Genomic DNA, 9721 nt, shown 5'->3' with positions numbered 1-9721 from the left:
GGCTTGTCCTACCTTGAACAGGGGTTGGACTAGATGCGACTTCCTGAGGCCCCTCCCAACCGTCATTTTCTATGATCCTGCTCAAGCAAATGTTTCTATTCTTGCTGAAACCAGTGCAAGCAAGAGCAGAATCCGGCCCACTACAAAGAGGATCGGGGCCCAGCCGCGCACAGCTGCACGCTCCTCGTGCCAGCATTTTGCAGAGCGCTTGCTCCGCTCAGGGGATTCATTCCCCTGACATCTGGGTGTCAGACAAATTATTTCCACTGGAATTTGGTGCGCTTGCTTTGATCCAGCCGAGAGCGTCCCCATCTGCTCTTCTGCCACGTGCGCGCAGGCAAGCACTCCCAGATGGACGATGCTTCTCGTCTCCAACGTCATGCTCCTCCATCAGGAGCCTTTTGGGCAGGGGGCTTCCGAGGTCCCTTCCAGCCCAAATGTCTATGAAATCTATGAAATCCATCGAGCCAGCCCTTCCTTCCCCAGCTGCGGGGCTGCAAGCCAGGCCCCCAGGCAGCAGGCTGGAACGACAACGCCACGGATGGGAGACGCATCCCCTGTGTTTCTACACCCTTGGCTCGGGGCCTCGTACGGCATGTGGACGACCCAGAGCAGATGCAGTTAGGGAGGTTTGGTGAGCTGTCACAGGCCAAGCCAGCCTCCCCCATGCAACAGCTCACCAAAACTCCCTATATGGCCCCCGGCCCCAAATAATTGCCCACCCCTGGGTTAAAGTAAATCCAGGGGCCCTCTGTGCTCCTCTGCTGGGGAGCGCAGCTCCGATGGTGTTGGCAGCCCCGTGACCGATGGCACCGTGCCCGAGTCCTGCCGCGTGCTGAGCCCTCATGGGAAGCGCTGAGCACCGCTTCTCCCAAGGCATGCGCTGGTGCTCCTGCATCCTCCTTTCATTCCTGCTCCACCCAAAGTGGCAGCTGCATTCCTAGTGGGGCAGCACGGTGGGAGGCACTTGACTTCCTGGTCCGCATCTACCTGATTCCTGCTAAACTCTTCATCCTGCAGGTGTTAACGACCCTCTCTCCTTTTGAATGGGCCCGATGTCCCACCAATCCAGCTCGCCTTTCTTCTGCCATGCCATTGTCTGTTGGCTGCTCCTGGTCACGAAGCTCCTGCAGACTCGCTCCAACGAAGCGCTATTCGATTTTGCTTCAATCTTCAACTGAGCCATGCGGCCCTAGGCCCCTTGCATGTTAGTAAAGCTTCTGGGTGATTTTTAACTGGAGAAAAATGTGTGTTGCGTTATACGAGATGATGCACCTCACCATGGGCACCCCTCTTTTCAAAATCCTCGATCCGCCCATGGCTCCGATCCGCGAGAAGGTGGCGTTGTACCAGAGGAAAGCAACAGTGGCCTAGAAGGATGCACGTCTCTGGAGGTGGACTCCTGAGGAAGCACCTGACTTGCTTTTTGGGGGTTGCTATCTGGATATGCCTTTGCATAGTCCTTCCAAGACCATGGAAAGTCAAACCAGGCCTGCTCCACGTGGTTGGCATACAGCTGCCCCAACAAGACCACTGCCCAGGAGCACTTTACCCAGTCGTGATGGGGTCCAGCTCAGCAAATCACTCTCCTTTTTCCAAAACAGCCCCTGGGCTTCCATCTCCACTCCACCCAATGTGCATGCAATGTGCACAGCGCTGCCTGCTCTGGTTTGGATGGCTGCAAAGGGACTAGACTGCTGGGGGAGCCAGGACACCAGCACCTTGCAGCTGGGATTTCCACGGGGGCAGTCGCACGTGATCCTGCTCTGATGTAGTTGCTTTTGGTACCTAAGCAGAGAAGCCGCAGCAGCATGTGAGCCCGTCTGGGATCCCGGACAGTGCCAGAGCTCCCTAGATCAAAGCCAGCTGGGGCATGTCGAGACGTCCTGCAATCTCGCCTGTCTGCAGGGCAGAGATATCCTTCAACTCCCTCCGCCTCCCTCCCAACCAGGCTCCTGTCTGTCCTATCTGCACCCCCAGCCCTCCAGGCGAGCCCTCTTGGACTGCAGCCTGCTTTCCAAGGGCTGTGGTGCAGCTCTGATGCTGTCCCTATATTGCTCCTTCGGCCCTGTCAGTCTGCGGGCTCCAGAAAGGAGTTGGGGTCAGTGCAACCAGGCATTCACACCCTTGGGGGAAGCCGTTTGCATGCATGTAATTGCAATGCCAGGGGACAAGTCCCAGCAAGGCCACTGCCCGCAGCGCACCCACGGAGGAGAACCTGGAGCCAGAGCCTACCCGAAGGCCCGTCGGAAAGCCAATGCAGGGCCAGAGGCATGCACGCCAGAGCTAGGGTGGATTCGATTTAAATCATGATTTGATTTAAATCACTGGTCAGGAAGCCTTGATTTAATCACTGATTTCTGCAAAAAAATGCATTCTTGTTTGATCTCCTCTATTCTTTAACTTCTTGAAACTTTGCACTTTCAGAGGGAAGGGCTTGACTGTGTGCACGCAAACTTGCAGAGAGATTAGAGGGCTGGTGGGTGGGCATCAGGTCTCTCCTCTCTCATCTCCATACAGTGCTGTTAACAAGGATGTGATCTCAAACTCTCCCTAGGCCTGAAGAAGGGCACGCGTGCCTGAAAGCTTGCAAAGAACAATTTTTCCAACTATTTAGTTGGTTTAATAAAAGATGTCACATCTACCCAAACACCCTTGTTTGCCTGTGATCTCTGGGGAGACAAATCCAAAGTCTGAAAACTGAAACTCAGCATCACAGAGATGCTTCATGTGCTCTTCCAGACTGAGCACCGAGTCCCACTGGGTAAAGAAGTTTTCTTTAATCTTTGCTAATCTAAACTGGAAACCCCCTAAAATTGGGCCCCTAATATAGGCCATGGCCTGTTGTGACTTGTTTATAAAACTTTTCTTAAAGCAGGTGCAAGTTAGTGAGGCCAGTCAGCTCCCCTTGCCCAGATCTATGGGCTCAAGGGGACACGTGTTTGGTGCCCAGTCTGGCTTTCAGACACCCAAAGCACATCCAGCCCATCCCAACCTCGGCAGGAGATGGCACCTTCCTGCCAGGGTATTTCCCTTAATATCCTTCCCCACACACTCAGGACCTCACGCTAAGCCATTCCCATCGCTCCCTCCTGCTCACATGCTCCAAACATTTGCAAACCCTCCGGATGCCCGAGTCTTACCCATGCTCCAGAGAGCTGCCCCTTTGCCCCGTTGCTGGCATTTAGCTTAGGCAGGGGTTGGACTAGATGACTGGGGGCTGGATTAGATGACCTCCTTCCAACACTAATTTTTCTAGGAAGCTCATCTTGGGGTGGCTGGGAATGGTCCACAGGCCAGAAGAGCAATGCAGGACCGGATTGGACCCACACTAGATCCAGCATGGTGGAGACCCAGGTACGTCACCCTCCATATGCCCAATCCAGCCCCACCCTGGGACCCATGCTGTATATACAGCCGGCCCCGGACCAGCGGGAGTGGGCGCATGTAGGGCAGGGGGGGCTTGGTCTGGCTCTGTGGATGACGTGGCTCTGTGGACCTTATCTCTGACATCCTTGACTTAGCTGAAATCCCCACATTTCACTCCAAACACCTTCTTATCAGCTAGATCACTGGGGCCCAGTTCAGGGACGCTGCTGGGAGAACTGGGGGAGGAAGGCATCATGAAAGAGCATGGTTTTCCCTGCAGCCTCGAAAAGGGAAGCCGACTCGCTCCCTCTCAATCCTGAACAGCAGCAACCGCAGGGGAAGAGAGACTCCAAACCACGGCTGTGGTGCACCAGAGCCAAAAAGGTCAAGCAAGACTGTTTGGCTTGGCCGGGGACGAGGTGTCTCAGTGGCACAGTGGGTTAGCAGGCAAAGCAAGCCATCCTCTATCGCATTTCCAGGGCCTCACGCGGCACCTGCCGAAAGGAGAGGAAAGGCGCCGCTGAGCTTCGGATGGGTCCCCTGAAGCGCATCTCTTCCAGCCGGGTTCAGCGCTGCGCAGGGAGGCCAGGGAGCAGGCCAGGAGAGAAATGATCACAGCAGGCGCTTTGCAAACATGCCCAGGGGACTCAGCTCCTAGCTAAGGAGACAAGGGTGGGAGAAAGAGAGGAGGATGCTGAGCTCCTTCTACAGAGAACTGAAAGGATGAGTCCCCCAGGCAGGCAGCAAGCGACTGAGCTGCAATATCGGAGGTGAGTGACCGACACCTCTGAGCAGCATAAAAGGATCAAGCAAGTGCTTGCAGGGTAGGGACATCAGTGAAAAGTCATCATACGACCAAGGCAGGTATTATTTTTTTCCTCCAAGACATGCCTGAGAATACTCCCCTTTGCACCGAGCATGGTCCTGACAAGCTAGCTTGTATAACCCCTTTGCAATTCGGGCAGCCATCAAGGGCTTTTCCTTCATCCTGGGTTAGCTGCAGGCACACACACACCAGGATGGGACAGTCACTGAAAAGCCCATTGTGCAATCAATTAATTTGGGCAGCGGTGTTTTGCCCGATTCCCTCTGGTAACCCACAGGTCACAAGTTGGCATTCAGATCTCGACGGCACCTCAGCATCCCCGTCCCCCATCCGGACCGTGGCGTCTACGGCTGGAAGTTTTTTAGGAGCAGGTTAGCTGGGATGCTTTAGACAAGGAGAACCCTGCCTAGACGGCCTCCCAAGAGGCTCACCAGGCCTATTTTTTCCCCCTGCGATGTTAAAATTCTCCATGCATTTATTGCGAGGTCTCCGTGATGTTTATGCAAAGCTGCAGAGAAGCAAAAAGGGGAAGACAGAGCCTGCTGCTCGGTGCCCACGAGTGTGAACGGGAGCCTGCCAGCCCCGGGGAAACCTGTGCCAAGGAGGAAAATAAAAACACAAGCCCTTCCTGTTCCCCGCAGCTGCGTCTGCCACGACCACGCACGAGGAACCAGTCAAGCCAGTCTCTGAGCAGAAACCGCGGCTTTCACTAGCGCAGCTCGTTAGTTTAATGAAGTCAAATGAGACACGGCAATGAGCGTGAACCCAAAATGGAGCTATTGTCACCACCACCTGTGCACAGAGAGACCTAGGAACAATGAGGTCCTGTCTACTCGGAGCGGACATAGCTGTGTCCCCCCGCCGGTCTCCTGAATTTAACCTCTGAGTCTATCAAGTCACAAGGGACTGGATCAGTCTTGATCTCCCAAGACACTTTCTCTCACTTCCTTCCTGCATAACTAAAGAGGAACATTGGTCTTCCCTTTCCAGAGGGCTCTTGTCCAACCTCTCTGGCTTTTTTCACTGCTGCAATGCAGCCACCTCTGGGGTGGAGAATGACAGCTCTCAAACAGCACACAGAGGCTCTTCCCAGCCACTTCGGCTAGCAAGGGAAGAAAAGCCACATCCACTCAAAACTGCAAATATGGACAGAGGCAGGGAGTTGCTTAAGATGAAACCTGGCCAGGAGGCTGTGGCTCACACGAATAAATATTACACAGCCTTGATTGACCACAGCGGTCAGAACCGCTCACTTCACTTCTCGTCCGAGACGCAGCACGGCCCGCTGCAAAGTGGCCTTGAACAGCCGGCAGAAGTCCGCTCCGGTCTGATGCTATAGTTCTGCAGGTCAACCTGGACCAGCAAACGCTCCCGGTGGAAAGACGGCCTCTCCCACAAAAAGAAGCTTTTGCAGGCAGAGCTTATGAAAATGAGCTTATCTTGCTGGGATCCTTTGATTATCTTGCGGGATCCTTTGATTATCTTGTTCGGATCCTTTGACCCCAGCTGACTTCCTCCCCTGGGGCAGGGGCTTTCACTTGATGATCTTCGAGGTCCCTTCCAACCCTAACATCTATAAAATCTATGAAAATGATTGGAAAAAGCCTTTTTTTTTTTGCTTGCCAGGGTCCCCACTGGAGCTTTCACTGGTATAAGAGCACCATTTAAAAAGCCCTGCCACACCTCTGACCCAAAGTTTTAAGTAGAAGGGTAGATTTGCACCTTCGAGACTAACCAAAGTGTGTGTGTACACAAGCTCCTTTCATTAGTGTATAAGGGTGCACATCCACCCTGCTTTCTACACGATGTCAGACTAATGCAGCCAACTACACCTCCCCAAAGTTTAAAGATCCGGCCGCAGCAAGAAGTGCATCGATTTGAACAACCAGCACAGGTTCCCGCAGCCTCAGGCTACGCTTCGCTGGCCTTGCAAAACCTTGCAAGGCTGCAGCAGAAAGGCAGTGGGACAACACCCACTGTCCTCCAAAAAGCACCTGGCATCTTCAGTTGGCACCCAGCACTGAAGCTCTGCCACAGGGGAGTTTATGAGTAACTAAACCAAAGGAAGCAGAAGAAAGGATTTTCAACCCATTAATGAATCACTAAGATGAACTTTACCCAAAACCAAACAATGTGAATGCTCCCCTAAAAGGATCAACAGTGATTGTCTGTATTTGGATCGCTATTACCTCCTCAGATGTGAAGCTGCTAAGGGCAGAAATGATGAGTAGCTGGTAATCCCACATCCAAGCGAGGCCCAAACGCAGGTCAGTACTTTAGATGTGCTGTCATGCAAAGTACCAGAGGCAATTGGGGCTGTCCAGAACACAGTTCAGATCCCATCAACTTCACAAATTTTAGCCAAGTGTAAAGGGTTTTCCAGCCAAATTTGCCTATCTAGGGACACCTAGGAAAACTGATCCAAATTAACACAGGGTGAGAATTTAAGGTGGACTGATTAGACTGCACTAAGCTGCCTGGATACTCATTCCCCATGAAGGCAGCCTTCATTTAGCTTAAGTAGCATTAGTTTATTTTCCTCTGGAATTGGCTAGAAGCAAATTAAACTGGTGTTAATTAAAGCCACTGCGAGTCTGAACGCAGGCAGAAGTTAAATCAGTCTAATCAATCTGCTGTAGACATTAATTCAGATTAAGATTCTTGGGTATCCATGTGTAGACATAACCAGAGGGTGAAAACCCAGCAGGACCGAACAAACAGGGCCAAGATTCATCCTCAGATTGAGATATCTGAACACTGACGTTCTTCCTAAGCAATACACAACAGAAGCAATAGAAGAAAACGTCATAAAGTCTGCCAGCGCCCTCATCCCCACATGCCATCTACTCAAAAAGTGTTGAGACAACTTGGATGTTCAGACACGTACATGCCTGCTATGTGGCATTCACTTTGCAAAACCCCTGATCGATGTGGACTGAGACTGTGATCACAGTATTAGACTCCTACAACTTCCTTTGACTTCGGTGAAGTTATTACACATTTTCATGGCTGAAAAAAGCTACCAATCCTGTCCCCTTTCAGTACCTGTTTTTGCCCCAAGAGCTGGGTATGTTGAAGGCTACCGACTTTGAAACAGTGCTGCTGAAGCAGGCAGGCATCACACATCCTCGTCCCTGCTTTACATACGGGGAAAGTAAGGCACAGACTGGGAGAAAGATCCAGCAAACTTATGGCTGAGCCAGGGGCTGCTCCCAGCATCCAAGTTAGTCCTAAGATTTTAATTGGCATTTGGGCTTTAACGCTCAAGAACGCCCCCACACCCAGCAGTTTTTCCTTATGGAAGAACGCAGACATCAGAAAGCTCGCAGCCCAGCTAAGTATTTAGGATGCACGCAAGATCAATGAATCCGGGTGACAGCCGGGCTATTCCCACCCATACGGACCATGCCTATGAACCGCGACATGCCCGCACAGCCTGGATGGCACTGATGCTGCATTTTAATGCCACCTTGGGCACTGTGACATTTACAGTGTCGCCAGCCCAAAGGAGGAGCCGTGAGCTGTCTGGAGCTGTGCAAGGCACACACGCATGCTACTCTGTACCTAGCCCTCAGCCTCTCACCCTGCAAGAGCTGGGAAGAGCATATTTGCATGTCAATGGCTGAAATAGTCTCCCAGATACTTATTGTGCGAGCCAGCCCCAGAAACAAACCTCGACTGGAGACACGTACAGATGTGCAGGGCTCCCCTCCCCCCCGGCTCTTGCCGGGGAACAATGCAGAAAGCAGAGCCCGGCTTGGGAGCAAGGAGGAACAAAGCGCCTGAGCTCAGCCCATCGCTTGGGATATGAGACAAGGGCAAATCACCGCATCCTCCTCTGCCTCCTGCTCGGGGAAGTTCCCGTTGCACACGGCATCCCCTGAGCCAGAGCCGGATCTCTGCCCTCCGCCCCCAGCCCTTTGAGGATCCCTCAGGCCCATCTGCAAGGATTTAAAACAGCTGCAGATTAAAGGCAGGCTTAAAAAAGCAGCTGTCCCTGAGCCGCCACCCCTCCCCGGGCACCGATCTCCCCTGCATTGCAACACGAGAGATTCATGGCACAAGTGGCCGTGGAAACACGCGGGTCACCCAGAAAACGGAGCCCCGGCAGGACCCGCGCCGCAGGCTGCACCGTGCAGAAATGCCACGGATCCCGCTGCAGTTGGATGCGCGCCCAGGCTGTGGTGGAGGCCGGGGTGGCTTCACTAGCCCACAGCTCCCTGCCTGCCAAGCCCAGCGGGCAATGCACGGGCTCCACAGGGCACACGCGGACTGTCTGGACACAGCATGGGTGGTGTGCTCCCGACATGCATGTGCACACATGATGCCAAATACACCTCCATGTGCAAGGCCCCCTCCATGCACTGCACATATATACCCCTCCTACAGAGCACACCCCTCGTACAGAACACGCACACCACCCCAGAGCACACTTCCTGTACACAACACACACAGAGGATATACACCCCCTGTACAGCACGCGCACACACACACTCTCCATACAGAACACCCCCATGCACAGAACACGCACCCCATACAGAGCACACCCCCCATACAGGACATGTACACACCTCAAACAGAACAGACTTGTGTGCACAGAAGACACACACATCCCATACTGAACACACACCCAATATAGGACACAAACACACTTTACAGAAACACCCCCCGTGTACAGAGCACACTCACATACACATCCCATACAGAACACACACCCTGTGCACAGAACACACACACGCACCCCCCATAAAAACAGCCATCATACACAGAACACACACATTCACATGCACACACGTACAGCGTGCAACCCCCTGTGCACAGAACACAAACCCCATACAGCACACAACGTACAGAACACTCCCCACTGTGCATAGCACATACACACCCATACCGCACACACACACATATATGCACATGCACACCCCTACAAAACAGCCCACCATACACCCCACACCACAAAGAACACACCCCACTGTGCACAGCACACACCCTCCCCACACAGCACACACCCCACTGTGCAGAGAACACACACTCATACATATATGCACACACACATACCCCCCGTACAGAACAGTCCCCATGCACACACACATACACACCTTCCATACAGCCCACACCATATAGAACACACCCCACAGTGCATAGCACATACACACCTGCACAGCACACACTCCACTGTGCACAGAACACACACACACGCATATCTGGACATGCACACACCTCCCCCATGCAGAAGAGCCCCCCCACACACACACACACATATCTGGACATGCACACACCTCCCCCATATAGAAGAGCCCCCCCACCCACACACACACACATATGCACATGCACACACCTCCCCATACAGAAAGCCCCCCTATGCACACCCCTCATCCCGAAGAGCCCCCATGCACCCCCATGCAGCGCACCCGCGCTGTACACAGCACACACACAACACACGCGCACACCCATACAGCCCAGCACACAACCCCTCTCCCGCGCGCGCGCGCGCGCGCACACACACACACACACACACACACACAC

General features: G+C 53.3%; 1 protein-coding gene across 2 annotated transcripts in view; it reads right to left on the bottom strand.

Moving 5' to 3' along the window:
• The window catches only part of CCDC50 (coiled-coil domain containing 50), a 72698-nt gene that overhangs the window by 62741 nt on the left and 236 nt on the right, over positions 1–9721 (bottom strand). The window lies entirely within an intron of this gene.

Source organism: Gavialis gangeticus, unplaced genomic scaffold, assembly GCF_001723915.1.
Source record: "Gavialis gangeticus isolate Ggan-Ray unplaced genomic scaffold, GavGan_comp1, whole genome shotgun sequence".
NCBI lineage: Eukaryota > Metazoa > Chordata > Crocodylia > Gavialidae > Gavialis > Gavialis gangeticus.
Note: the sequence above shows the minus strand (reverse complement) of the source record. Positions and strands in the feature narration are given on the sequence as shown.